At 45.9% G+C, this 27954-nt stretch overlaps 1 protein-coding gene across 1 annotated transcript in view; it reads right to left on the reverse strand.

The window, feature by feature from the left end:
• LOC115468377 (P2Y purinoceptor 2-like) overlaps nucleotides 1-25495 on the reverse strand; it is an 81901-nt gene extending 56406 nt beyond the window's left edge. Inside the window, exon 1 of the mRNA XM_030200029.1 lies at nucleotides 25278-25495. The gene's annotated coding sequence lies outside the window, so the exon portion shown is untranslated. The remainder of the gene's footprint in view (nucleotides 1-25277) is intronic.
• Nucleotides 25496-27954: the final 2459 nt, after the last annotated feature.

A 27954-nucleotide genomic window follows, 5' to 3' on the forward strand; every position in this document is an offset into this window, starting at 1 on the left:
GGAGGTCCGCCGCCCGCACGCACGTCAGCGTCAGCCCGCCCATTTGTTCAGAAATCCGGACAAATGGGCAGGCTGGCCAAAACCCGTCCGGACGCCCGGACATGTCCTCAAAAAGAGGACATGTCCGGATAAATCCGGACGTATGGTAACCCTAGTCTTGGAACACCTCCATGCTCCATACCTTAATGTGCATCCACATTTCAGCAGGGAGCATCAGGCAGCGGCAGCGATGTTCATATCCTGTCAGCTGCTGAACCCAGAGCCTCCTCGCTGCTGCGACCCGCCCCTTTTTGATGTCACTTCCTGCTTCCACAAGGGCGGGATGCAGCAGAGAGGAGGCTCTGGGCTCGGCAGCTGATGGGATATGAAAATTGTTGCCACTGTCTGCCGCTCTCTACTGAAACGTGGTAGGATGCATATGAAGGTATGGGGTGAGGTGGGGTTCCAAGAGCTCTAAACCTCCTTTTAAATTGATACATTATGACTTATGGAAGTGGGCGTGGGGGGGGGCACTGAGCTGGTCTGCACAGGGCCCCACAGTTGCTAAGACCGGCCCTGAGAGGCTACAAGAGGAAACATATGAGAAGAGGGACCTGCCATATATGTCACTATATGGCTTATAGGGATGGGCTGACATTTACAATGCATCATTATCAATCAAAAAGGAGCAGAAAAAAAACAGGATTTGGGGGGGGAGGGTGGGGAGAATTCTAGAAATGGCACTCGATAATCGACGCCGAACAAAAGATGAGCTCCCATTGAAGAATAGCGTTGCGTGCCACTTTCGATACCCAAGACTTATGCCTACTGAAACCAGGTGTAATACCCGGTGCCCAATTTGGGTGCACATCTGTGGTATTCTATAACACTGGGCAAATTGTCAGTTAGCACCCAATTACTGGCACTAATTGGCTCCTTAGCCAATTTAATTGGGCGCACATCATGGATTGACGCCCAAATTTGGGCACCATTGTTCCTTCTAAGCTGAGCAGGAGTCCTCCAACTGCAGTGCTGCTAGCGTGGAGCAGTGCTTCAATATTGTGTTTTCAACTGCTAGAAACAGGCAGGTTCTCTGGAGTCCTGCAGAGCTTGCCTGACCCTGAAACAGCACCACCCACTGGCTGGAGGACTCCTGCTCAGCTTAGAGGGACCAGTAGCGCCATCAATAGAATCTGGGGGTTTATGTTTAATCATTCACTGATAATAGTAAACACTGTCCCCCAGATTCTATATAGGTCACCAAAATGTGTGTGCGGATCCCAGATTGGTGCCTAAAATAATTAGTTAATGGGCTCCAATGATTAAGGGGCCCTTTTACTAAGCTGCAGTAAAAAGGGCCCTGCGCTAGCGGCAGAGGCCATTTTTGCCATGCGCCAAGGCCCTTTTAATTGTAGCAAGTAAAAAGGCTGAAAAAAGACATGGCCACGTGGTAAGACCGCTCTGAGGTGGCGGTAAGAGCTCCTGCGCTAACCTGGCAGTAACTGAGTAGCGTGGAAGCAAACAAAAGAGCAGATAACTAGGTGGTATTAATAAGACTTTATTGGAGAAATAATCGCCCGACACAGACTGTGTTTCACCCACAAGGGCTGCGTCAGGGGCTTTCAGTTGCTGTAATATCAAACAAAGCAAAAGCATATAAACAGCAGGTCAGCTTCTTCCCAAGCAACATTGCGCTCAAAATCGGGACATCATATGATCAAAAAGATCTTCTATAGTAAAAACAAAAACAGGAAGTGAGCAATGACTTCCTTTATATTAGTACAGATGTCAATGCTGAGTGATCTGCTCTTTTGTTTGCTTCAACGTTGGATTTTGCGGATCATCTGCCTTCTTGTTTTCTTGGACCAGTAACTGAGTAGCGTAGCGTGCAGTGCTGACCGATTAACGCCAGGTAACCCCCTGCAGAAATATTTTCTGAATATTTCCGGTAGCACCGGAAAAACCATGCACTGGAGGTGGAACTACCGCCGGTGCCCGCGTTGGGCCAGCGTTAGCTCCAGATTGGCACTCGGTAAGCCCACGGTGGACTTACCGCCGCTTAGTAAAAGGGCCCCTTAATTATTGGAGTCAACAAGCACTTAATTGGCACTAATTATGATTTAGGCACCAATCAGGCTACGCACTATTCTGTACGAATCAGCACCTAAATTGGATCACGTACAACTCAAACGGGGGTGTGGCCATGGGAGGGGCATGGGCAGGGCAGGGGTGTTTACAAAAGGTGAGCACAATGTTACAGAATAGCGGGGGTCCATGCCCTATTTGCGCTCCAGGATTTATACCACATTTCAGCTGGCATAAGTCCTCATGCCCAAAGCTGATCACCGAATTTTGGCACTCAACGCCACTGTATCGCGTGATCATCCCGAAGCGTCCTTTATAGAATAGCGTTTGAGCACTGGATTTTCAGCACCATTTATAGAATCTGGGCCTATGTAGAAAGACAGCACAGTCTTTCCCAATAGCGGAACCACCACATATGCGTGAACTATTACGCACGTGCAAACTTATGCACACAATCACGTCCTATCGTGAAAAAAGTGTGCCCGCTTTCCGAAATAGTGCAGCCTCTTTCTACATAGTGCGCACTATTTCCAAATAACATATAAATAACATATAAAACAAACATGCACTTTTAATTATTTTGTAATGCTATATTTTATAGTGTTTATAAAGATTTTTATTCTTTTGATATATCTATTGCGTTGTATAATGTTTTTAAGATACACTGCATGTTTGCTTTATATGTTATTTTAGACTCCTGAAACAGGCTTGTGGCCGAAACACAGTGCTGTGTCGAGCCCATGCTCCCCCACACTACAATCGGCAACTGACAAAATGGCCAAACGAAAACACAGTGAAACGACGCTGCTTATCTTTAGCTTGCGTTCAGGGCAGGACCTGGGGAAAAAGAGGGTGCAGGGGAAGATAGGTCCATGCATCAGGGGTGAGGAGAAGGCATGTGTGAAAAGAGGCTGCTGCATGCACCACCCCATATACCCTGCTAGCGTGGTCTGAGCAGGAGCCCAGAACACTGACCCTACTTTTCAATTATTTTCAGAAGAAAAAGTTATGAGGACGCCATGTTTATGTGCATGGGTGTGGTTTTGTGTTTCTGTGTATTCCTTTCTGCCTAATAACTTTTGATTCTAGAGGGTTAGTTACTAAGCTGCAGTCAAATATCACATTTTATGAAGCATAATTTACATGATAGTCACTAACCTGTGGTAACTCTGTATCATAGGTTATAACGCCCACAATAAAGGAATAACGCAATGCAATCAATCTTGCAGGCTGCATTATTCTCCCTCTATCATCCACTGCCTGAGGTACCCACTTAGATTGTAGGGAAAAAACCGAAAAGCAAACCATATGAAGCAAACCAGTCTTTATTAATTCATAAAAGCTCCCAGGATTCAAATACAGTCGCCCAATACTCTTTAGGGCACAAACTTTCTAGAAATAAAAATTTTAAAAAATGAGAATTTTATAGAACTAAAAAGTGAAAATAAAAACTAAAATGATTGACTTACAAGAAATTAAAATAAAACCTGAAATTGATTTGCAAAATAAATTCTATGACTGATAAAACAAAAAGAGGCTGGAATTAACACTATTGATATGCCAACACCTCCACCTTATTTAAAGACCCTTTCCCCAAAGGCAACCTATCCCCCCCCCCCACAGGTCACGCCCACCCATACAAGATAACTCCCTCCACAACCTACAGGGCAGTTTTCTGAGTCAGTCATGTCTCATCTGACTCCGGGTTCAAAATGACGCCCAGTCACCCCTAGCTGTAGTGTCACAGTAATTGTTTTTTAATTTATATTTATTAAGTTTCCATTTTACAAAGAAACAATCTTTGATAGGATACACCAATTTGCATACAATACAAAAGAAAAGGAACCATTTAAATAAGAGAGAAATTTTTCCCACTTATATTACTACATAATCGGATATAATAGTCCACAAATAAAGGAGGATGAATGCCAAGCAATTAACTATAATACCATTGGCATAACCGTGGAAAGAGTCCAAAGAAAACAAGCAGGAGGTAACCCCTATTAAATAGACCGCTTTATAACTAAGGCTGCTCCTTGTTACTCTGCATATTAAGAAAGTTACGTAATTGTGCTGGTTCAAAAAAAAGACATATCTCTTATCATTAAATAATAACAAACATTTGCAAGGAAATCTCAACTGAAAACAGTCTCAGTAATTTTATATTGTAAATCATCTTATGGTTTATTTATTTATATCCCACCTTCTTAAGTATAACCTTTTGAGTATAACCAGCATTGTAAAGTTTATTATTATTATTATTCTATAACCTAAGATTATAAACTGCTTTCTGTAGGGTGGAGGTTTGAGCAGTGGCTTGAGAATCGGCAAAGCCAGGTTCAAATCCCACTGCCACTCTTTGTGATCTTGGGCAAATCACGTAACCCTCTTGTGCTGCCTGAAAGGCAATTCTATGAACTGGCGCTAATAGCGTGTGTAGGTTACAGAAAATCTAGCACTTATGCATGTAACTCAGTGGTTCCCAAACCTGGTCCTGGAGGCACCCCAGCCAGGATCTCCACAATGAATATTCATGAGAGAGATCTGCATGCAGTGGAGGCAGTGCATGCAAATCTTTCTCATGAATAGTAACCAAGTTACCTGAGGAGATCTCTTACTCCCTGATTGGAACTCTGAGGAGCCTCCCCCCCCCCCCCCCCCCAATTTGGGTGCCTTGGGGGCACCAACTTATCCCTTGCCTCAGACAGCAGATTGTTTTGAGTTGCCTCTAGTTCGGTGTACAGTCCAAGGTTGCCAACTGGATCCAGATTTGCAGGACAGGGTTAATCCAGTCCTAGGTTTACCCCATTGCATGCAGGGACTTGTAGTTCTGATTTCAAGTGATAGAAAGTAGGTGTACTGTATGCTTGGTGTAGGACTTGCTATACTGCCTTTCAGTATAAAATCAACAAAGTGGTTTAGGGGGGAAGTTATCAATGTGGGCTACCGTTAAGATGTGTTATTTTACTGTTCACCCCAGTTATTAGTAACTAGGTCTCATGCATAAAATGGGACCTGTGTTAAAATAACCCATCTTAACAGCAGCCCACATTGATAACCTCCCCCCTTAGTATGAAGAGTTTCAATGTCTGGTAACCAGAGCTGATATTGTGATGTCATAATGCCTCATTCCACCAATGCCTAAGAGCCAGCCTCATCTGTGATGTCACAATGGCTTGACTGCCCTATACTTGGCTCACTGTTATTACATATAGCAGTGATTTAACCAGAGCTGATATTGTGATGTCATAATGCCTCATTCCACCAATGCCTAAGAGCCAACCTCTTCAGTGATGTCACAATGGCTTGATTGTCCTATACTTGGATCACTTTTTTATGCATATAGCAGTGATTTAAATTTCAATTTCTTTAATTAAGGAAGAACTTTATCAATGTGTGCTACTGTTAAGACGTGTTTTTTACTGTTCATCCCAGTTATTAGTAACTATGTCTCATTGCATAAAATGGGGCCTGTGCTAAAATAGCACGAGTTAGTGTTAAAATAACAAGTCTTAACAGTAGCCACATTGATAGCCATGCCCCTTATAAGTTCAGAGGTCCTTTTACAAAGGCGTTCTAGTGGTTTTTGGCCAGGCTAATCATTAGTGTGCACTAAACATTAGTGACACCCATAGAAATATATAGGCAACTCTAATGTTTAGTGCATGCTTATTTTAGCGTGCACTAAAAACGCTAGTGAATGTCCTGACCTGGATATCCCATTTAAATTTAAAATGAATTGGAGAAAAGTTTTCTTCACTCAGCGTGTAATTAAACTCTGGAATTCGTTGCCAGAGAATGTGGTAAAGGCAGTTAGCTTAGTGGGGTTTAAAAAAGTTTTGGACCATTATTAAAATGACTTGGGGAAAATCCATTGCTTATTTCTGGGATAAGCAGTATAAAATGTTTTGGTACATTTTTGGGATCTTGTCGGGTATTTGTGACCTGGATTGGCCACTGTTGGAAACAGGATGCTGGGCTCGATGGACCTTTGGTCTTTCCCAGTATGGCAATACTTTTGTACTTATGTACATTTCCCACATAAAGCCCCTCTACAAAATGGGACTTAACGTATACGCACACAGACAGACAGGACAAAGCAAACGTAAATGAGTTTTTAAAGGAAAAACAGCTAAAGATTTCATAACTATTCAAACAACTGGCCCCATCTGATTCAAAATCATATGAAATATGTAACATGTCATTTGACTCATAGTAAACTGCCAAATTCATCTAACATAAGCTAGAAACTTCTGAAGGACCCAGCATTGCATATGAGATTTTTGTAAGTTATTACCAACTCACAGTCTATCCCCACAACTGTTCTCACAGAGAGATTGCAACATCCCATTAGTTGACGAGTTCCTTAGCACATGAACCCATCTCAAAATGGGGTGAAAAGTTAATGGTTTTGTATAAGCAGAAATTAGTTGTCATTTTGAGCAATGGAATGGTGGGATCAGAGGCTCCAGGCTGTACAGTGGGAGGGGCGGATGTGAGTCACAATCTGCAGTTGCCAAAAAAATCCCCTCCTAACCCCCAAACAATGCACAATGCCAGATTCTCAATCCCACAGTCACCTTCAAGAGGAATTTTCTTAGGGACATACACTAAAATATACATGCTGGAGATGGAGAACCACTAACCACCGTGAGGGTAATTTCATAACAGGCCTAGAGGAAATGTCCAAAGAAGTTCCTGTTTTATTAATAAATAAATTAAAACTACATAGCTGCTTATGTGCCTTGATAAAATTGGCTCACAGAGCTATCCGTAACCTTGTGCAAATTCTCATGCACCAATGTATATCTGCTCTGAAGAACGTGTAAATGCATGTATACATCTATGTATGTGCACAGGCATTTTCCAAAATACGTGCATACATCAGAACTGCGCCCCAGCCCCAATGCCACTCGAATTATACCCCAAGAGCACCTTGTGGTACATTTCTTCTTATCCAAATGTTTCTGTACACAATTCTGTAAGATCCATTTTCCGTGTGGAAAACACACTTTACCCCGGAATAGGGATTCCCAAACCTGTCCTGGAAACCCCAGCCAGTCAGGTTTTCAGGATATTTACAATGAATATTCACAAAATCTATCTGCATACACTGCTTCCTTGATATGCAAATCGATCTCATGCTGGGGAACCATGGGACAGATTTGGGAATCCCTGCCCCAGAAAAAGCTTTACCTTGTGAGGGTAATAATTTCCAAGGCCATTTCTGCACATGAAAGGGTCTTTTGAAAACTGGCCAGCAACCATGTGTCTATCAGGGAGTGTTCCCAGTGCGGGGAGCACCTCAGGCATACATTTGGATTCCAGAGGGAGGAGGAAAACCAGCACTTATCTCTTAGCTAATCTCAGCGGGGACTTCCGTTTCACCATTATTATTATTATTTGTTGCACTTGTATTCCACATTTTCCCACCTATTTGCAGGCATAAGTAATGCCACACTGGGAAAAGACCAAGGGTCCATCGAGCCCAGCATCCTGTCCACGACAGCGGCCAATCCAGGCCAAGGGCACCTGGCGAGCTTCCCAAACGTACAAACATTCTATACATGTTATTCCCGGAATTGGGGATTTTTCCCAAGTCCATTTAGTAGCGGTTTATGGACTTGTCCTTTAGGAAACCGTCCAACCCCTTTTTAAACTCTGCCAAGCTAACCACCTTCACCACGTTCTCCGGCAACGAATTCCAGAGTTTAATTACGCGCTGAGTGAAGAATGCCGTAGTGACAGTCGCCACTTCCGGATCTGAGAAATACAAAGTGGTATAGCATGTACAAGATGGGATATCTTACAAAGTGGTGATGCATTAATGTTCACGGATGATAGCATAAATTATAGGGTAATTAAATAGTCAAGTATAGAAAGTTCATTTCCGGTAATGGAAATGTAGTGGTGGTACATCACGCGTTGCGCGTGTCCGAATAAGTGAGGTAGTCCGGTGTAAGGCGTTCAGCTTTGTTTAGTTTTATTAATATTTCGTAGTCTGGTATTCAGGATGAGTCGTTGTGGTATGCCTTTTCGAACAGGTTGGTTTTCAGTAGTTTTCGGAAGATTGTTAGGTCGTGCATTGTTTTGTTTTTTTAATTTTACTTTAAGTTTTATTTATTGTTATAACAAAGGTAAACAACTCAACATACTCATAACATCCTACATACAGTCAATAGAATATCTCGGTTGAACCATACAACGTGTAAAGTTCCCTTCCCCCCCCCCCCCACACCCCCTCCAACCCCTCCTCCCCCCTAGTACTTAGTCTCGGGAACCTGCTTACTGCTAACTGAGTGGTTACAAGTACAGTGGGGGAAATAAGTATTTGATCCCTTGCTGATTTTGTAAGTTTGCCCACTGACAAAGACATGAGCAGCCCATAATTGAAGGGTAGGTTATTGGTAACAGTGAGAGATAGCACATCACAAATTAAATCCGGAAAATCACATTGTGGAAAGTATATGAATTTATTTGCATTCTGCAGAGGGAAATAAGTATTTAATCCCTCTGGCAAACAAGACCTAATACTTGGTGGCAAAACCCTTGTTGGCAAGCACAGCGGTCAGACGTCTTCTGTAGTTGATGATGAGGTTTGCACACATGTCAGGAGGAATTTTGGTCCACTCCTCTTTGCAGATCATCTCTAAATCATTAAGAGTTCTGGGCTGTCGCTTGGCAACTCGCAGCTTCAGCTCCCTCCATAAGTTTTCAATGGGATTAAGGTCTGGTGACTGGCTAGGCCACTCCATGACCCTAATGTGCTTCTTCCTGAGCCACTCCTTTGTTGCCTTGGCTGTATGTTTTGGGTCATTGTCATGCTGGAAGACCCAGCCACGACCCATTTTTAAGGCCCTGGCGGAGGGAAGGAGGTTGTCACTCAGAATTGTACGGTACATGGCCCCATCCATTCTCCCATTGATGCGGTGAAGTAGTCCTGTGCCCTTAGCAGAGAAACACCCCCAAAACATAACATTTCCACCTCCATGCTTGACAGTGGGGACGGTGTTCTGTGGGTCATAGGCAGCATTTCTCTTCCTCCAAACACGGCGAGTTGAGTTCATGCCAAAGAGCTCAATTTTTGTCTCATCTGACCACAGCACCTTCTCCCAATCACTCTCGGCATCATCCAGGTGTTCACTGGCAAACTTCAGACGGGCCGTCACATGTGCCTTCCGGAGCAGGGGGACCTTGCGGGCACTGCAGGATTGCAATCCGTTATGTCGTAATGTGTTACCAATGGTTTTCGTGGTGACAGTGGTCCCAGCTGCCTTGAGATCATTGACAAGTTCCCCCCTTGTAGTTGTAGGCTGATTTCTAACCTTCCTCATGATCAAGGATACCCCACGAGGTGAGATTTTGCGTGGAGCCCCAGATCTTTGTCGATTGACAGTCATTTTGTACTTCTTCCATTTTCTTACTATGGCACCAACAGTTGTCTCCTTCTCGCCCAGCGTCTTACTGATGGTTTTGTAGCCCATTCCAGCCTTGTGCAGGTGTATGATCTTGTCCCTGACATCCTTAGACAGCTCCTTGCTCTTGGCCATTTTGTAGAGGTTAGAGTCTGACTGATTCACTGAGTCTGTGGACAGGTGTCTTTCATACAGGTGACCATTGCCGACAGCTGTCTGTCATGCAGGTAACGAGTTGATTTGGAGCATCTACCTGGTCTGTAGGGGCCAGATCTCTTACTGGTTGGTGGGGGATCAAATACTTATTTCCCTCTGCAGAATGCAAATAAATTCATATACTTTCCACAATGTGATTTTCCGGATTTAATTTGTGATGTGCTATCTCTCACTGTTACCAATAACCTACCCTTCAATTATGGGCTGCTCATGTCTTTGTCAGTGGGCAAACTTACAAAATCAGCAAGGGATCAAATACTTATTTCCCCCACTGTAAATACATCAGAACCAAAATTACAATACTTCGGGGCACCCCACAAACGAAACAGCAACCAGCCCCTCACCTCCCCCCCACAAAAAAAAATTCCCAGTGATCAGGCATAGAGGGCGCATACACTCCTCCCTCCTCCAGCTTCTCAACTAAAATCTAATACAGCTTCCCCTACCATACCATCCTCAATGAGCATTAATAAGCAAACTTCTACCCCTTGGGCTGAGCACCTGAAGATAAGGCATCCGTATATCTGAAGAAATTGTTTCCTACGTTTAGGCGATAATTTTGAATCTCTAGCCTTGCATTGTTTTTATGACATTAGGCAGTGCGTTCCATAGTTGCGCGCTTAAGTAGGAGAAGCTGGATGCATAGATTGATTTATATTTGAGTCCTTTGCAACTGGGGTAATGGAGGTTCAGGTATGGGCGTGCTGAACTTTTTGTGTTCCTGGTTGGCTTCTTTAGGGGATAGAAAGTGCTCGTTAAAGCATGGTGCTGCTGTAACCTTACGTCCTGCAGGCACAATGCCATGGATGCTTTTTCCCAACACTGGTTTAAGGAGTACTGAAGAAGCCATGGTGAAATGGGAGATCCCTGTTGGAATTAGCTAAAAGATAAAGTGCTGGGTTTCCTCCTCCCTCTGGTTGAATTAGGGATTATGTAAATTATCACAACAACCAGCTAATGCTTTCATGGGTGCATTATGACGTTGCTGTAATGGACTGAAAGGCCAACACAATAGAATATGAACTGAAAAATCCATATAGTTTTTGATGACCTTCACTATAGAATTTTTTATAGAATGGGTGTGTCGCATTTAATTCATTATTGGAGATTTTTCGACCAATGATTATAACTGGGGGGTCAGAATATGAGCATGAAAGGTTAAGTATTCCTAGAGGTCTTTTCCTCCTTTATTAACAAGAATACATTTATATATTAATAAAGAAAATTGTTATGGTTTTGTTTGGGCAGGTAGTATATTTTCTTGGAGTATTTTGTATGGCACAATTTTCTTTTCTTTTGGGGTTTATTCTGTCTAGAAAAAGTTGATCTGCACACCTAGATATGCCATAATATAAAACCAGAACTGGAATAATGGATTCTTATGACATGGAGCCAGTTGTCAATCCCCAGACAGGAGCTGTTTGGCCAGTCCTGGTTTTCAGCCTACATCCCCACGCTATGAGCACTTCGGGGACTAAACTTTTGAGTAACATGGAGGCCTTTTTGGAACACATCATCTGAGTTGCTCGAAACAGTCTTTTCCTGCCTCCTAGCTCCAAATGATTACCAATACACTAGGATTTCTTTCCTTAAAATTGTTGGGATGAGTGGGGAGGGTCATTTGCAGCATCTTGTCTTTCTCTGTTATTTGTTATTTGGTATTGATGCTGTGTAAAGCAGAGTTATGATTGCGTATGGTGCTTGATATGCTGTAAATTGGTTATCATGGTTTCATGGTTAACTAATAAAAATACTTTAACATAACTGTCCAATCCCTTCTATAAGTACACAAATACTGCCATACTGGGACAGACCGAAGGTCAATCAAACCCAGCATCCTGTCTCCAACTGTGACCAATCCAGGTCACAAGTACCTGGCAAGATCCCAAAACAGTACAATAGGGAAAGGGAAATGGGACTTAATATACTGCCTTTCTGAGGTTCTTTGCAACTACATTCAAAGCGGTTGACATATATTCTGGTACTTATTTTGTACCAGGGGCAATGGAGGGTTAAGTGACTTGCCCAGAGTCACAGGGAGCTGCAGTGGGAATTGAACTCTGTTCCCCAGGATCAAAATCCACTGTACTGACCATTAGGCATCTCCTCCACTAGCCACACTCCATGTAGAAGCCTGCCCTTGCAGATCAGCAACGCGGCCGCGCAGGCTTCTGCTTCTGTGAGTCTGACGTCCTGCACGTGCGTGCAGGATGTCAGACTCACAGAAACAGAAGCCTGCGCGGCCGCGTTGCTGATCTGTAAGGGCAGGCTTCTACATGGAATGTTGCTAGTGGAATAGCAACATTCCATGTAGAATCTCAAATAGTAGCAACAGAATCTCAATAGTAGCAACATTCCATGTAGAATTTCAAACAGGGAAAGGGAAATGGGACTTGATATACCACCTTTCTGAGGTTTTTTGCAACTATATTCAAAGCAGTTTACATATATTCAGGTACTTATTTTGTACCAGGGGCAATGTAGGGTTAAGTGACTTGCCCAGAGTCACAGGGAGCTGCAGTGGGAATTGAACTCTGTTCCCTAGGATCAAAATCCACTGTACTGACCACTAGGCATCTCCTCCACTAGCCACACTCCATGTAGAAGCCTGCCCTTGCAGATCAGCAATGCGGCCGCGCAGGCTTCTGCTTCTGTGAGTCTGACGTCCTGCACGTGCGTGCAGGACGTCAGACTCACAGAAACAGAAGCCTGCGCGGCCGCGTTGCTGATCTGTAAGGGCAGGCTTCTACATGGAATGTTGCTAGTGGAATAGCAACATTCCATGTAGAAGCTCAAATAGTAGCAACAGAATCTCAATAGTAGCAACATTCCATGTAGAATCTCCAATAGTAACAACATTCCATGTAGAATTTCAAATAGGGAAAGGGAAATGGGACTTGATATACCACCTTTCTGAGGTTTTTTGCAACTATATTCAAAGCAGTTTACATATATTCAGGTACTTATTTTGTACCAGGGGCAATGGAGGGTTAAGTGACTTGCTCAGAGTCACAAGGAGCTGCAGCAGGAATTGAACTCAGTTTCCCAGGATCAAAGTCCACTGCTCTAACCACTAGGCTACTCCTCCACTCGATACATTTTCTATGCTGCTTATCTTAAAAACAAGCAGTGGATTTTCCCCAAGTCCATTTTAATAATGGTCTATGGACTTTTCCTTTAGGAAGCCATCCAAACGTTTTTTAAACCCTGCTAAGCTAACTGCTTTTATTACATTCTCTGACAACAAATTATTTGTTCTGTCTTGAATAGATTGTTGAGCAAGTTCTGTCTCTTATATGCTTGTGTACAGTGCTGCATTTGTCTTGTAGCACTATAGAAATGATAAGTAGTAGTAGTAGCAGAGCATGTAAAATAACTGATGAGAATTGGTAACATCTTCTCCTGCCCCTCTCGCATGTGTGAGATGCTTTTGTGGATATGGAAAAAACAAAAAGCGGAGAGGAAAATCCTCACGCAAATCAAAGACAATGAAAACAAAAAAGTGAGGACAGATGTTGAGGAAATCCAAACAACTTTATTAATTAACATCCCCTCTCAACTATGTACCTAAACTTTCTCTCCAAAAATGAGCACGCTAAACCGGGGCCTTCACTCTCAGATCTGGGTTTCAATGTGCACATTGATGATTATTAGGATTTCATATACCAGCTTTTCATGCCAAGCGAAGCAAAGCGCTTTAAGACTAAGGGCAAAACTCCTTGAAAAGAATGCTAAAATCACGACAGGACGGAGAGAACATGGAGTCAAGAAAGAAATGCAGCTAAAAGCAGGCAAAGCAAAAAGCCTAGTGAATAGAGGAACAAGGTAGGAGGAGAAAATGCAGGCAGGCAACTCTGCTACCCCACCATCCCTAGGGGTCCCCCAAAAGCCTGAGGCCCAGATGCACTAAACGTTTTTCATCGTTAAATGAGGTGGAGCTAGTGTGGGAGAATACACAGGAAGAGCAGAGAGCCGGCCCGGGGCTGCTAAAATTGGAGATTTTTCGGGGGGGGGGGGGGGGGGGGGGGGGAGCGCAGAGCAGGGGGGGGGGGGGGGGGGGAAGGCGTCCATACAGGACGCTCATTAAAAGCGCCTTTGCCCCCTCCCGAAACACGCCTGTTTGTGGGGTGTTTTTTTTGTTTTGACAGCTGGGCCTTTGTGGCATGCGCAGAGCAGCCAGCACAACGCCAGCATAACGCTTGGCTGCTCTGCGCATGCTTTAGGCGCTGATTAACGATGGGTTTAACGATTCAGTGATACATCCTACTTTGCAATACCGATCCGAACATTTCTGGAGTGGTTTTGTAGTGCATTCCTCGTTTTTTAAAAATCGTTACGCACTTTTACGTTTCTTATTTTTTATCTGGGCCTGAGTGAAATGAAGCTCAGATGGAGAGGTATTTCAAAATACTGGTGCTGTACAGAATAGAGAATGACATGAGGACAAAGTTTGTCCCTGTCTCGTCCCTGTGGGATCTGTCTCCATCCCTGCCCTGTCCCCACAGGTTCTGTCCTCGTCTCTGCCCCAACCCCATGGGCTCTGTCATCATCTGCAGAAGCCTCGGACAATTATGATTTTATATTTAAATCTTTGTATTAAAGTATAAAAAGGAACAATATGCTGTGCAGCTGTTTATAAATCACAAGTAAAAAAGAATAATAAAAACGAACAATTATAATTACGTCCCCCACCCTCTACCCTTTCAACCCCAACAATCGCTGACTTCTACTACCCCAAGAAACCCTAATCCACCCTGTTAAAATAGCCAAGGGTACAAAATACAACCCGTTCTGTATGCCCTAGAGGGGAGAAATTTGCCCTATGAAACACCGTTATGATTATTTAATTTGTGGATGAATAAGAACCCATCAACAATCGCAGGATTCAGTCTAGCTCTCCTGTCGTCCACAGTCCCTCCTGCAATAGAAGATGTCTTCTTAGAAGATGTGCTGGTAGCAGGATGTACAGGATCCCCCATGCAAATTTTGCTAGTTGTGGCCAGAATGTTCGCTTATTTTTCCAAAAAATCAAAATATCGTTGTCTGCATCACTCAAACATAAATAACCGTCCAGTTCATTAACAGGCTTCAAAGTAGAGAATGGACTGGGACAAAGTTTGTCCCCATCTCTGTGGGCTTTGTCCCCATCCCTGCCCCGTCCCCGTGCCCAAGGGATTTGTCCCCGCCCTGTCCCCGCAAGCTCTGTCTCCGTCCCCATCCCCGCGGTTACTGCTGGTCCCCGTCTCCATGTCATTATCTAGTACAGAAGGCACTACGCCATGGTCCACCACATCAAAAGCTGAAGACAGATCGCCAAGACCTGTCGTTTCTTTCTTTACAACATCCGTAAAATCCGCCCCTTTCTTTCCGAGCACTCTACCAAAACCCTCATCCACACCCTTGTCACCTCTTGTTTAGACTACTGCAATCTGCTTCTTGCTGGCCTCCCACTTAGTCACCTCTCCCCTCTCCAATCGGTTCAAAACTCTGCTGCCCGTCTCATCTTCCGCCAGGGTCGCTTTACTCATACTACCTCTCTCCTCAAGTCGCTTCACTGGCTTCCTATCTATTTTCAAATCCTGTTCAAACTTCTTCTACTAACCTATAAATGTACTCACTCTGCTGCTCCCCAGTATCTCTCCACACTCGTCCTTCCCTACACCCCTTCCCGTGCACTCCGCTCCATGGATAAATCCTTCTTATCTGTTCCCTTCTCCACTACTGCCAACTCCAGACTTCGCGCCTTCTGTCTCGCTGCACCCTACGCCTGGAATAAACTTCCTGAGCCCCTACGTCTTGCCCCATCCTTGGCCACCTTTAAATCTAGACTGAAAGCCCACCTCTTTAACATTGCTTTTGACTCGTAACCACTTGTAACCACTCGCCTCCACCTACCCTCCTCTCTTCCTTCCCGTTCACATTAATTGATTTGATTTGCTTACTTTATTTATTTTTTGTCTATTAGATTGTAAGCTCTTTGAGCAGGGACTGTCTTTCTTCTATGTTTGTACAGCGCTGCGTATGCCTTGTAGCACTATAGAAATGCTAAATAGTAGTAGTAGTAGTAGTAAATCCTTCTTATCTGTTCCCTTCTCCACTACTGCCAACTCCAGACTTCGCGGCTTCTGTCTCACTGCACCCTACGCCTGGAATAAACTTCCTGAGCCCCTACGTCTTGCCCCATCCTTGGCCACCTTTAAATCTAGACTGAAAGCCCACCTCTTTGACATTGCTTTTGACTCGTAACCACTCGCCTCCACCTACCCTCCTCTCCTCCTTCCTGTACACATTAATTGATTTGATTTGCTTACTTTATTTTTTGTCTATTAGATTGTAAGCTCTTTGAGCAGGGACTGTCTTTCTTCTATGTTTGTGCAGCGCTGCATACGCCTTGTAGCGCTATAGAAATGCTAAATAGTAGTAGTAGTAGTAATCTTCAGAACACATCTAGTGTGTCATCTGATACATTTGCATATAATGGAGGCACTGAATGAAAATTTAGTTCCTGCATATTCATTGTAGATATCTCGAAAATCTGTTTGGCTGGGAGTGTCCTGAGGACTGAGTTGAGAATCCCTGGTCTGAGGAAACTACCACAAAAACAGACCGAGGTGAAGGTTCTGGGGAACTGACCTTGCGAACCTGTATTTTCTGCATCCTTCCCAGTTCACCCCACACAGCCTGGCTGAAGCTAGCAGTATGTATACAATGTGGTTTTAATCTTTGCATGAGAGCATTTGCCAGGTTCTGACTGTTCATACAAAACCTACTGCCTGACAACATGTGATGAAAATTTTATGTGCGAAATCAAGCAACACCAGCTTCAAACATAAACATTATTTGCAACTTCAGAAATCAACCTGGAGCGTGGCAACAGCTATCATACGGAAGGGGGCACTCGAAAGAGCGGCATTACTTGCCACCTGGAGACGGCTGCACTCATGTCTCGGCATTGCCACTACTGATTTCTGATGGGATTGCAGGCTTGGATAAAGGCCCCTAAATATACCTTCAATTAAGCGTTTATCAAGAATCTGAACACAATACGGAGTTTAAAAGCTTCTCTTAGAGACAGCTGAATGTTGCCAAACACTGAACACGATGTACCTATGCTTTACCCTGCTTCCCTATGAAGAAAGACTAAGGAGGTTAGGGCTTTTCAGCTTGGAGAAGAGACGGCTGAGGGGAGACATGATAGAGGTATATAAAATAATGAGTGGAGTGGAACAGGTGGATGTGAAGCGTCTGCTCACGCTTTCCAAAAATACTAGGACTAGGGGGCATGCGATGAAACTACAGTATAGTAAATTTAAAACAAATCGGAGAAAACGTTTCTTCACCCAACGCGTAATTAAATTCTGGAATTCGTTGCCGGAGAACATGGTGAAGGCGGTTAGCTTGGCAGAGTTTAAAAAGGGGCTAGACGGTTTCCTAAAGGACAAGTCCATAAACCACTACTAAATGGACTTGGGAAAAATGCACAATTCCAGGAATAACATGTATATAATGTTTGTACGTTTGGGAAGCTTGCCAGGTGCCCTTGGCCTGGATTGGCCGCTGTCGTCAGGGCCGGTCTTAGGCAGAGGTGACCGAGGCGGCCGCATAGGGCCCCGCGCCTAAGGGGGCCCCGCGCGGCCCGCCTCAAGTCTGCCTCGCCTCTCCTACCACCGCCAATGCTCGCCTGCCCTCCATGTCCAGCGACGTGACTCTCGGGACGGTGTAAAAACCAACCGCTTAAGGTAGTACTTAGATCCGGAGGATCCCGCGGATCTGGCTTTTACAACGTCCCACTCTCCAGTCCTCGTTCCCCTGCTCCCCCTCCCTCCAGCCGTCTGAGCCCCCCCCCCCCCGACCCGCCAAACGACCCCCCCTCCTCCACTCCCTGACCCGCCAAACGACCTTTGTCTACCACCCGACCCGCCGGCACCTCACCTGACCCAGCATTTTTAAAAAAGCTCCAAGCGGCAGTGCCTCCTCGCGTCTGTGAAAGAAAAAAAGTCGCTTCGTCCATTGGCCGGCCTTCCCTCATGCCCCGCCCTCTGATGTAACTTCCGCAAGGGCAGGACATGAGGGAAGGCCGGCCAATGGACGAAGCAACTTTTTTTCTTTCACAGACGCGAGGAGGCACTGCCGCTTGGAGCTTTTTTAAAAATGCTGGGTCAGGTGAGGTGCCGGCGGGTCGGGTGGTAGACAAGGGTCGTTTGGGGGGGGGGGGGATCAGGAGAACGAGGAGAGTCGCGACGCTGGACATGAGTGGAGGGCAGGGAGCACAGGAGGGTCACTGGACATGGGGGGATAGCAGGGGAGGGGGGGTCTGGAAATAGGTGGAGGGCAGGGGGCACAGAAGGGTCGCTGGACATGGGGGGATAGCAGGGGAGGGGGGCTTCTGGACATAGGTGGATGGCAGGGGAGGGCAGGGGGCACAGGAGGGTCACTGGACATGGGTGGATGGCAGGGGAGGGGGCTTCTGGACATAGGTTGAGGGCAGGGGGCACAGGAGGGTCGCTGGACATGGGTGGATGCCAGGGGAGGGGGTTTCTGGACATAGGTTGAGGGCAGGGGGCACAGGAGGGTCACTGGACATGGGTGGATGGCAGGGGAAGGGGCTTCTGGACATAGGTTGAGGGCAGGGGCACAGGAGGGTCGCTGGACATGGGTGGATGCCAGGGGAGGGGGTTTCTGGACATAGGTTGAGGGCAGGGGCACAGGAGGGTCGCTGGACATGGGTGGATGGCAGGGGAGGGGGCTTCTGGACATAGGTGGATGGCAGGGGAGGGGGGTTTCTGGACATGGGTAGATGGCATGGGAGGGGGGTTTCTGGACATAGGTGGATGGCAGGGGAGGGCAGAGGGGACGGGGGGGTTGCTGGACATAGATGGATGGCAGGGGGGACAGGAGGGTCGCTGGACATGGGTGGATGGAGGAGAGAGAAGAAATGCTGGACATGGATGGAGGCGAGGGAAGAGTGAGGAAGGAGATGAGGTGAGGGAAAAGGAAGAGAGGAGAAAAAGTGCACATGGATATAGAAAATAGGCAGAAGCTGGATCCACTGGACAGTCAAGTCTGCGGAGGACCCAGCTTTTACTTACGGATGTAGGGCAAGAAATGAAGAAGAAAGGCGGAAAGTAAAGAAATAAATGGAAAGGAAGCCCTGGAAACGGAGTTAAGAGGACAGATAGCAGCACAATCGGATACTGAGCCAGCATGATCAGAAAAACAAAGTCACCAGACAACAAAGGTAGAAAAAACTATTTTATTCAGGATTTATTAATTGGAATATGTCAGTTTTTGGAAATGTGCATCTGTGATATTTTTCATGTACGTTTCAATTTTTGTAGTATTGCTGCATGCTGAGTCTGACTTCTTGAGGTAACTTTCCATTTCAGTATTTTGCCTTTATGTGTTTTTCAGGTGTGATCAAGGAAGGTGCAGTATTCTGCTAGCGTATAGTTTGAATCCCTTTTTGTTTGTTTTTTTTCACTAGGTTGTGCACTGGTGTTTTAGAGCCAGGTGTAATTACAGTTGCCTTTCCACGCCACGCATAAGGTTGTAGCTCGTTCTGTCCTTGGAATTAGTGCTGTTTATGGTTTGTTAAGGTTATGAGTGTGTTTTTGCACAAGTTTGTGTATAGTGTTTTGCAGTGGAGAGATTGTGTGTTGGCCTTACTAAGGTGGCACCAAACATCAGAAAGGGTGTAGAGCCTAAATCATGACACACTACCTCTAAAAGGGTGTTTTGTGGCTCTGCATGAGAATTGTGGTATTATGATCCCTTGCTAGCTTCATATTGTTGACGGTCTGCATTTTCCGTAAGGCTGGTGTATTGGTGTATAAGGTATTAATTGTGACAATTTGTTTTTACTTATTTTTTTTCTGTGTGTTGTCAGACAGTTATGGATGACAGACAGAGTCGGAATCTTCTTGAGTCAGAGAGCTGTGGTATATATTTTAAAACAATTTTAATACCTTGGTGGTCTATATGTTTTTATATTGTACATTATATTTCACACATCACTTTATTTTATTGTATATCTTTTCATTTCATTTTTATTTTATTGCATATATGGGTTACAGAGTAATAGGGGAATTTGAAAGTACTGAATCTTTTCTTAATATTTTTCCTTTATTCTCCTTTGTTATGAGAATTAGAACTACTAATTGTAGTGGACTTGAACTGAATAATTTCTAGGGAGGGGAGGTTTCATGATAGCATTGTGCTTATTATTTCAATCAGTTTTTTTGTACAAGTTTAGCTTCATTTGTCTTTATTTGAAATTTCATAAATAAAGTTCTAAAAATGGAATAATCTTATCAATGGGGTGGAGGTAGGGGCGGGGCTACGGTGGTGCGGGGCTAGGATGGGGCCCCACCAAATTGGTCTGCATAGGGCCCCGCACTTGCTAAGACCGGCCCTGGCTGTCGTGGACAGGATGCTGGGCTCGATGGACCCTCGGTCTTTTCCCAGTGTGGCATTACTTATGTACTTAAATTCCATATAACTGAAGAAACACTCAAGCCCTTTTCCTCGTCCTTTCTGTTAATTCCTCTTCCCTTACCACTGTTGCAATCATGTTCAAGTATTTCTCATGTTTTCCTTTACACCTTCCTCCCTTCAACTTCATCTAATGATTTTTTTTTCTATGGAAAATCTCCCTTTCCCATACTTTACTGACGTGTTTGAAAGGTTTGAATATTTCTGTTATATTCCCTATGCATGTTGTAAGCTTCTATTTCCAGCATCCTATGATCATTTTTCTGTTTCTTACGTCAGGTGAAAGTAAACAGAAACCAAGAAGTATTACCACTACTTTTTTACAGGTAGGAAGCATTTTAAAGACTTCGACAACCCACTGCTCTCGCCTTGCTTGCTTTTATGATATTACAATTCAAGACGGTGCGCTTGATCCAGTGAGTAAAAGCAAGTATCCCAGAACAGAAAGCATTGCAGGGATATATATTTCCAATATTCACATACTTTCTTATGGTGTAGTTATGAAATATATTTTACACATCCAATGCTACTACTACTACTTATCATCTCTATAGCGCTCCTAGACATACACAGCGCTGTACACTTGAACATGAAGAGACAGTCCCTGCTCCACAGTGCTTATAATCTAAACGGGGCAAATAAAGGATGACTTGCAGGCTTATTTTCAAAAGAGAAGGACGCCCAGCTTTCAACACAAATCGGGAGATGGGCGTCCTTCTCCTAGGGTCGCCCAAATCGGCATAATCGAAAGCCGAATTTGGCCATCCTCAACTGCTTTCCGTCGCGGGGACGACCAAAGTTCATGGGGGCATGTCGGAAGCGTAGCGAAGGCGGGACTCGGGCGTGCCCAACACATGGGCGTCCTCGACCGATAATGGAAAAAAGAAGGGCGTCCCTGACGAGCACTTGGGCGACTTTACTTGGTCCATTTTTTCTTACAACCAAGCCTCAAAAAGGTGCCCGAACTGACCAGATGACCATCGGAGGGAATCGGGAATGACCTCCTCTTACTCCCCCAGTGGTCACTAGCCCCCTCCCACCCTAAAAAAAATGTAAAATATTTTTCCAGCCTCTATGCCAGCCTCAAATATCATACCCAGCTGCATGACAGCAGTATGCAGGTCCCAGGAGCAGTTTTAGGGGATACTGCAGTGCACTTCAGCCAGGCGGACCCAGGCCCATCCCCCCTACCTGTTACACTTGTGGTGGTAAATGTGAGCCCTCCAAAACCCACCACAAACACACTGTACCCACATCTAGGTGCCCCCCTTCATCCCTAAGGGCTATGGTAGTGGTGTACAGTTGTGCGGAGTGGGTTTTGGGGGGGTTGGGGGCACAGCACACAAAGTAAGGGATCTATGCACCTGGGAACTTTTTCTGAAGTCCACTGCAGTGCCCCCTAGGGTGTCCAGCTGGTGTCCTGGCATGTCAGGGGGACCAGTGCACTACGAATGCTGGCTCCTCCCACGACTAATGGCTTGGATTTGGTCGTTTCTGAGATGGGCATCCTCGGTTTCCATTATCGCCAAAAATTGGGGATGACCATCTCTAAGGACGACCATCTCTAAGGTCGACCTAAATGTTGAGATTTGGGCATCCCCGACCATATTATCGAAATGAAAGATGGACGCCCATCTTGTTTCGATAATACGGGTTTCCCCGCCCCTTCGCGGGGACGTCCTGTGAGGACGTCATCAGGAAAACTTGGGTGCCCCATTCGATTATGCCCCTCAAAGAGTATCAAGATTCTGGAATCCCAAAGAGTATCAAGATTCTGTGCAGAATCCCAGAGATTAGCAAGATTCTGGAATCTCAAAGAGTAGCAAGATTCCGGACTCCCAAAGACTACTACTACTACTTATCATTTCTATAGCGCTACTAGACGTATGCAGCGCTGTACACTTGAACATGAAGAGAAAGTCCCTTCTCCACAGAGCTTACAGTCTAATCAGGACAGTCAAACAGGACAAATAAGGGATAAGGGACAAAGAGTAGCAAGATTCCGGAATCCCAAAGAGTAGCAAGATTCTGTGCAGAATCCCAGAGATTAGAAAGATTCCGGAATCTCAAAGAGTAGCAAGATTCCGGACTCCCAAAGACTACTACTACTACTTATCACTTCTATAACACTACTAGATGTACGCAGCGCTGTACATTTGAACATGAAGAGACAGTCCCTCCCCGCCAGAGTTTACAATCTAATCAGGACATATAAGGGATAAGGGAATTACTTAAGGTGGGAATGATAAAACAGACATGGGTACTGAACAAGTGAATAGGGGTTAGAAATGAAAATCAGCCTCAAAAAGGTGGGCGTTTAGCCTAGATGCTAACCAGAGCTTATTAGTTTGAAAAACAGAAAAACCCTTTCTTATAGCAGCAGCTGTGGCAGGGGGTAAAACGTTTGCTCTCCAATTAATCTGGTGCACCCACTTCCAACCATACCGTGCACGGCTGTTCATAAGGTGTCCCATGTTTTCTGAGACAGCTGGTATTTCAGAGGATTGCCCTGGATTGCCGAACAACATCTCCATCTCTTCCTGAAAGCCTCTCCCTCACTCTTTTTTCCCCATCCGTGCAGCCTCTCACTAATCACCAATCTTTCCTCTCCCTGCCCTAATCACTAGCATCTCACCACCACCCTTTCCCTGGCCAGTGGCATAGCCATGGGTGAGCCCGAATGGGCTCAAACCCACCCACTTTGGGCCCCAGCCCACCCAGTAGCAGTACACCTATGATGTGACTGGCAGGGATCCCCAAGCCCCGCCAGCCCAAAACTCTCCCTCAAGTGTACCACAGCCTTCCCTCTGACACAACTTCCTGTTTCCACATAGATGGGAGTACATCAGAGGGAAAGCAGCGAGGCCGGCAGCAAGCAGTGTGTATCAGTCACTGCTCACTGCCGGCAAAGATCTCCTATTTAAAAGTAATGCGGGGGGGGGGGGGGCAGACCATATGGCATGCCGGCGGGCAGGAAACCAAATCGCCTGTGAGGTGGGGGCAGGGTGATGTTCTTCTGCCCACCCTCCTTGCCCAGACCACCCAAAATTGACTGTCTGGCTTTGCCCCCGCCCTAGTCTGACCACCAACTTCTCAATCCCATGACCTCAAGCAGCAGCCTTCAGCACCATCCAAGCCACAGTCCTTAATCCCTTGCCTGGGCTCTTTTCACTGGCCCCAGCTGCCAGCCTTTTACTCCTCTCTCTCAACTCTCTGGCCTTGACGTACAGAATCCCTGATTACAAACCCCTAAAGCCAGCCAAGAAGTTGGACTCTGCATGCAACACAACACCAAAGGAATCCAGGCAGGAATGCATTTTCTCCTGTATTAAGAAATAGGCAAACACACCATCCTCAAAGTTGAAAGAGGAAAGCAAAGCCTTTCCACAAAAGAACAAGCAGGAAAAATGTGACAAACAGGAGAAAGGGCAAAATCCTTCCTCCAGGCTAAAACTGTAATCTGACCGGAGACAATGAGGAGTATCTGTGAAATCCTGGAATTGTCTCTTCAGTATGTGGAGAATTGTGGGTTAATACTTTTTATTGCAGCACGGCTTGAAATTAAAATTTACAATCCCGGAAAATGAAGTTACCAGACCATTACAGGACAATAATCTTTTATAAGTCCAACAAACCAAAGAATCTCCATATCTTCAATGATTACTCCAGCAACATATGTAGAAACAATGATGCCAATAAACTGTCTTAAACCTGAATCAATCTTACATTAAGGGACAGGTGTCAGAGGGCCAGGGTGAGATGGAGAAAGGAGAATGCAGAAAATGAACGGAGACAGACAAGAAGGCGGGGGGGGGGGGGGGGGGGGGGGGGGGGGAGGGGGAAGACCAAAGGCGCTTAAAGTTGTTTTGATTTCAAAATATCAACTTGTGATTTCCCATTATTGATTTTTGCGGTTAGCTTAGCAGAGTTTAAAAAGGGGTTAGACGGTTTCCTAAAGGACAAGTACTAAATGGACTTGGGAAAAATCCACAATTCCGGGAATAACATGTATAGAATGTTTGTACGTTGGGAAGCTCGCCAGGTGCCCTTGGCCTGGATTGGCCGCTGTCGTGGACAGGATGCTGGGCTCGATGGACCCTTGGTCTTTTCCCAGTGTGGCATTACTTATGTACTTATGTCCTCTACTTGGCTCACTTTTATTACATAGAGCAGTGATTTAACCTATTGTGATGTCATAGTGGCTCATTCCACCAATGAGCCAACCTCATTAGTGATGTCACAATGGCTTGATTGTATAGAATGTTTGTACGTTTGGGAAGCTTGCCAGGTGCCCTTGGCCTGGATTGGCCGCTGTGGTGGACAGGATGCTGGGCTCGATGGACCCTTGGTCTTTTCCCAGTATGGCGTTACTTATGTACTTATGTTTTAATTTTTGATTTTCTTTTTGAAAGAGCTGGCATGTGGCCCTGCTCTGTACCCATGTGAGTGCCAGCCAGCAGGATGGCGGAGTGGGAGTTGAACATTTTTTTTTTTTAAAACTCTGAACTCCTCAAATCTTGGGAAACATCATTATTGTATTTGATGTCAGGCTTATAGAGTTTCTGCAATTAAAAGTTGCTAAGCAGCCGTTAATGACCATTCGCCACAGTGAAGGGAAGTCAAGCAATAATTCAGAGAATGGAGAGAAGGCGATTGAAGTTGAGCTAACCAGCTTGTAAACGGGCAGCGACCAGGGACTGAGCATCCACAGTAACGAAGCGGCCGTGTTGCGAACTCATCCTTTGCCGGGGTGGAACCAGGAACGCAAAAAGGAACAGCGAAATCTCACACTAGAAAACGCAAAATTGGCTCGTAATAAGGTCCAACAGCAGAAACATGTGGCACTGCACAACTTTTAGCTTTTAATATCCCCGTCTCTCTCAGTCCAGGGGCTCTGGGCAATTCCAGTCCAGTTTTCCCTGGCAACGTTCACATCATTCCTTATTGCTGTACTAAAGTTACAATCCGATTTATAGCTCCGAAGTCTCGAAAGTGGCAGAAAGCAGCGACCATAAATCTCAATATCCAAACCAGAGGTTTACCCCTGCTGGAAAGTTGCAGCAGCGCCTGTGAACAGACAAGCAAAGTTACCTTCTTCCAGCCTGCCGCAGTGTCTTCCCACCCGAGCAGGGGCTGAGGGGTTGTCGGTGTTCCAGTCACATCATACCGATCGCTCGGAGCCCAGTCCGAGTGCTCGGTCGCGAAGCGAAGCCGTCTCCCGGTCAATCCTCCTCCTCCTCACCGATCTGCCAGTCCGGACTGGTCGGGAGCTGGAACCCATTTGCAGAAACGCGTGGGAGCAGCAGGGCAGGAGGAGGGAGGAGAAGAGCAGAGAAAGTCCCCGAGCAATCGTCAGCATGGGCCGGGCCCTAGAACAACCTGACACTGGTCTACGCCCAGCAGACCCTGGAGCAGCTGCCCCCCCCCCCCCCCCCCCCCCCCCCTCAGTGCCAGCATCCTAGAAGCAGACCTTGGAGGAGTTTCTTAGGAAGAAAGGGGCTTTGCAGAGGGGAATTGCCAGATAGCAAAAAAGGAAGTTGCAACTTTTTCAACTTTCTTAAATCACCACTAACCCCATGCAATCTTTTCTGGCCACCATCAGCTCAGAGAACATTGTCGCCCATCTGGGAACGATCGAACGGGCCATACCTATTGATTTAGTTGGCCGGTCTCAGGCCACGGATTGCCCTCTGCAGGGGATGCGCGACAACTTGGCATCAAGCCGTTGGTATTCAGAAAAAAACAAAGGATTGATTTTCCAGGTGTAATGACCGGGGAACGGAATGGCTCAACGAAATTAGCAAGCGCTTGCAGTGCAATTTACCTCTGGGTTGAAATCCAACGCAGGGTGGGGTGAGCAAACCTCATGGCCATCTGAAAGACATTTGGTGGCCTGGGTGAAATGAGCTGGTGATGGCCTCAGTCCAGATCTCAATGAGAGGTGTCCTTGCCACCAAAAACAGTCAGAGCCTGGCAGAGAGGCCATGAAATGAAGACCACATGTCTCTCTTAGTCCCTCCAGAGCAGGGGTGGAGCAGTCTCCTTTAGAAAGTGTGCATCGGTTTCCCACATTCATTCTTTCAATGCCATAATCTTTTTTTTTTCTTTTTATATCCTGTAGATTTATTTATTAGGATTTTACTTACCACCTTTTTGAAGGAATTCACTCAAGGGGTGTACAGTAAGAATAGATCAAACATGAGCAATAGGCAATTACAGCAGCAAAACTATTCAAACTAGGCGTGGCCTACTGGTTAGAGCACCGGTCTTGTAATCCATAGGTGACCAGTTCAAATCCCACTGCTGCTCCTTGTGATCTTGGGCAAGTCACAACCCTCCATTGCCTCAGGTACAAACTTAGATTGTGAGCCCTCCTGGGACAGAGAAATATCCAGAGTATCTGAATGTAACTCACCTTGAGCTACAACTGAAAAACGTGTGAGCAAAATCTAAATAAATGCAAAGTATGGCATGGTATACTATTTGCAATGACAACCCAATATGTACTAGAACATTATAATTGGTAGTGAAGGGTAAAGCAAAGATGAAACATATAGGGGGCCTTTTGCAAAGGGATGCTGAAAAATGGCCTGCAGTAATGTAGATGCGTGTTTTGGGCGTGCGCAGAATCATTTTTCAGCGCACCTGTAAAAATTGCCTTTTTTAATTTTTTTGCCAAAAATGGACGTGCGGCAAAATGAAAATTGCTGCACGTCCATTTTGGGTCTGAGACCTTACCGCCAGCCACTGACCTAGCAGTAAGGTCAGTAATGGTTTACGCGCTTAAAATGCCGATTACCGCCCACGCACCAGAAAATTACAATATTTTCCAGCACGCGTAGCAGACGTGCGGCAAAAGTGAAATTACCGCAAGGGTCACGCGGTAGCCGGGCGGCAACTCAAAATTAACCCACGTTGGGCGCACATAGGCACTTACGTGGCTTAGTAAAAGGGCCTCATAGATAGGTAAGAAGAGTTAGAAAGTAAGGCGACTAATTTAAAGAGCGTTCAGGGGCGTATCTGACCTTCAGTGGTAGTGGGTCCAGAGCTGAAGTGAGGGGGCACATTTTAGCCCCCCCCCAGCGCCGCCGCCACCCCCCCACCGCCACCGCCACCGCTGCCATCATCATCATCATCGCCTACCCCCCTGCTGCCGCTGCCGCCATCATCGCCGACACCCCCCCTGCCGCCACCGACCGTTTTGACCCCTCCGCCCACTCGCCTGCCCGCTCGCTCGCCGTCACCTACCTGGGCTGGCGGGGACCCCATCCCCCACCATCCGAAGTCTTCTTCCTTCCTTTCAGGTTTCTGAGTCTGACATCCTAAAACCTGAAACCTGAAAGGAAGGAAGAAGACTTCGGCTGGCGGGGGATGGGGTCCCCGCCAGCCCAGGTAGGCGACGGCGAGCGAGCGGGCAGGCGAGCGGGCAGGGGGGGGGGTCGACAGTAGGGGGGTCCAGGACCAAATCTACGGGGACCCTGGCCCCCATGGCCCCATAGCAGCGACGCCCCTGGTTGCACATGAGGTCAGAGAGATGGTTAAATATTATCTCAGCTAGGGTAGGAGTGGAGAAACCTATGTACAAGCTAGAAAGTAACAGACAGGTCCCTCCCAGTTACGAACTCGTCAGCCGACAGACAGCCGTCCTGTCAGGTCATGCTTTTCCTTCAGTGTGATTGCACACGAACACGTTTGGTTAAATGCTCCACGTGATCGCTATGCATTTTATTTTCATGTATCTAAAGGGAGGAACCAGAGTTTTCACCTT

The sequence above is a fragment of the Microcaecilia unicolor genome, chromosome 4, assembly GCF_901765095.1.
Source record: "Microcaecilia unicolor chromosome 4, aMicUni1.1, whole genome shotgun sequence".
Taxonomy (NCBI): domain Eukaryota; kingdom Metazoa; phylum Chordata; class Amphibia; order Gymnophiona; family Siphonopidae; genus Microcaecilia; species Microcaecilia unicolor.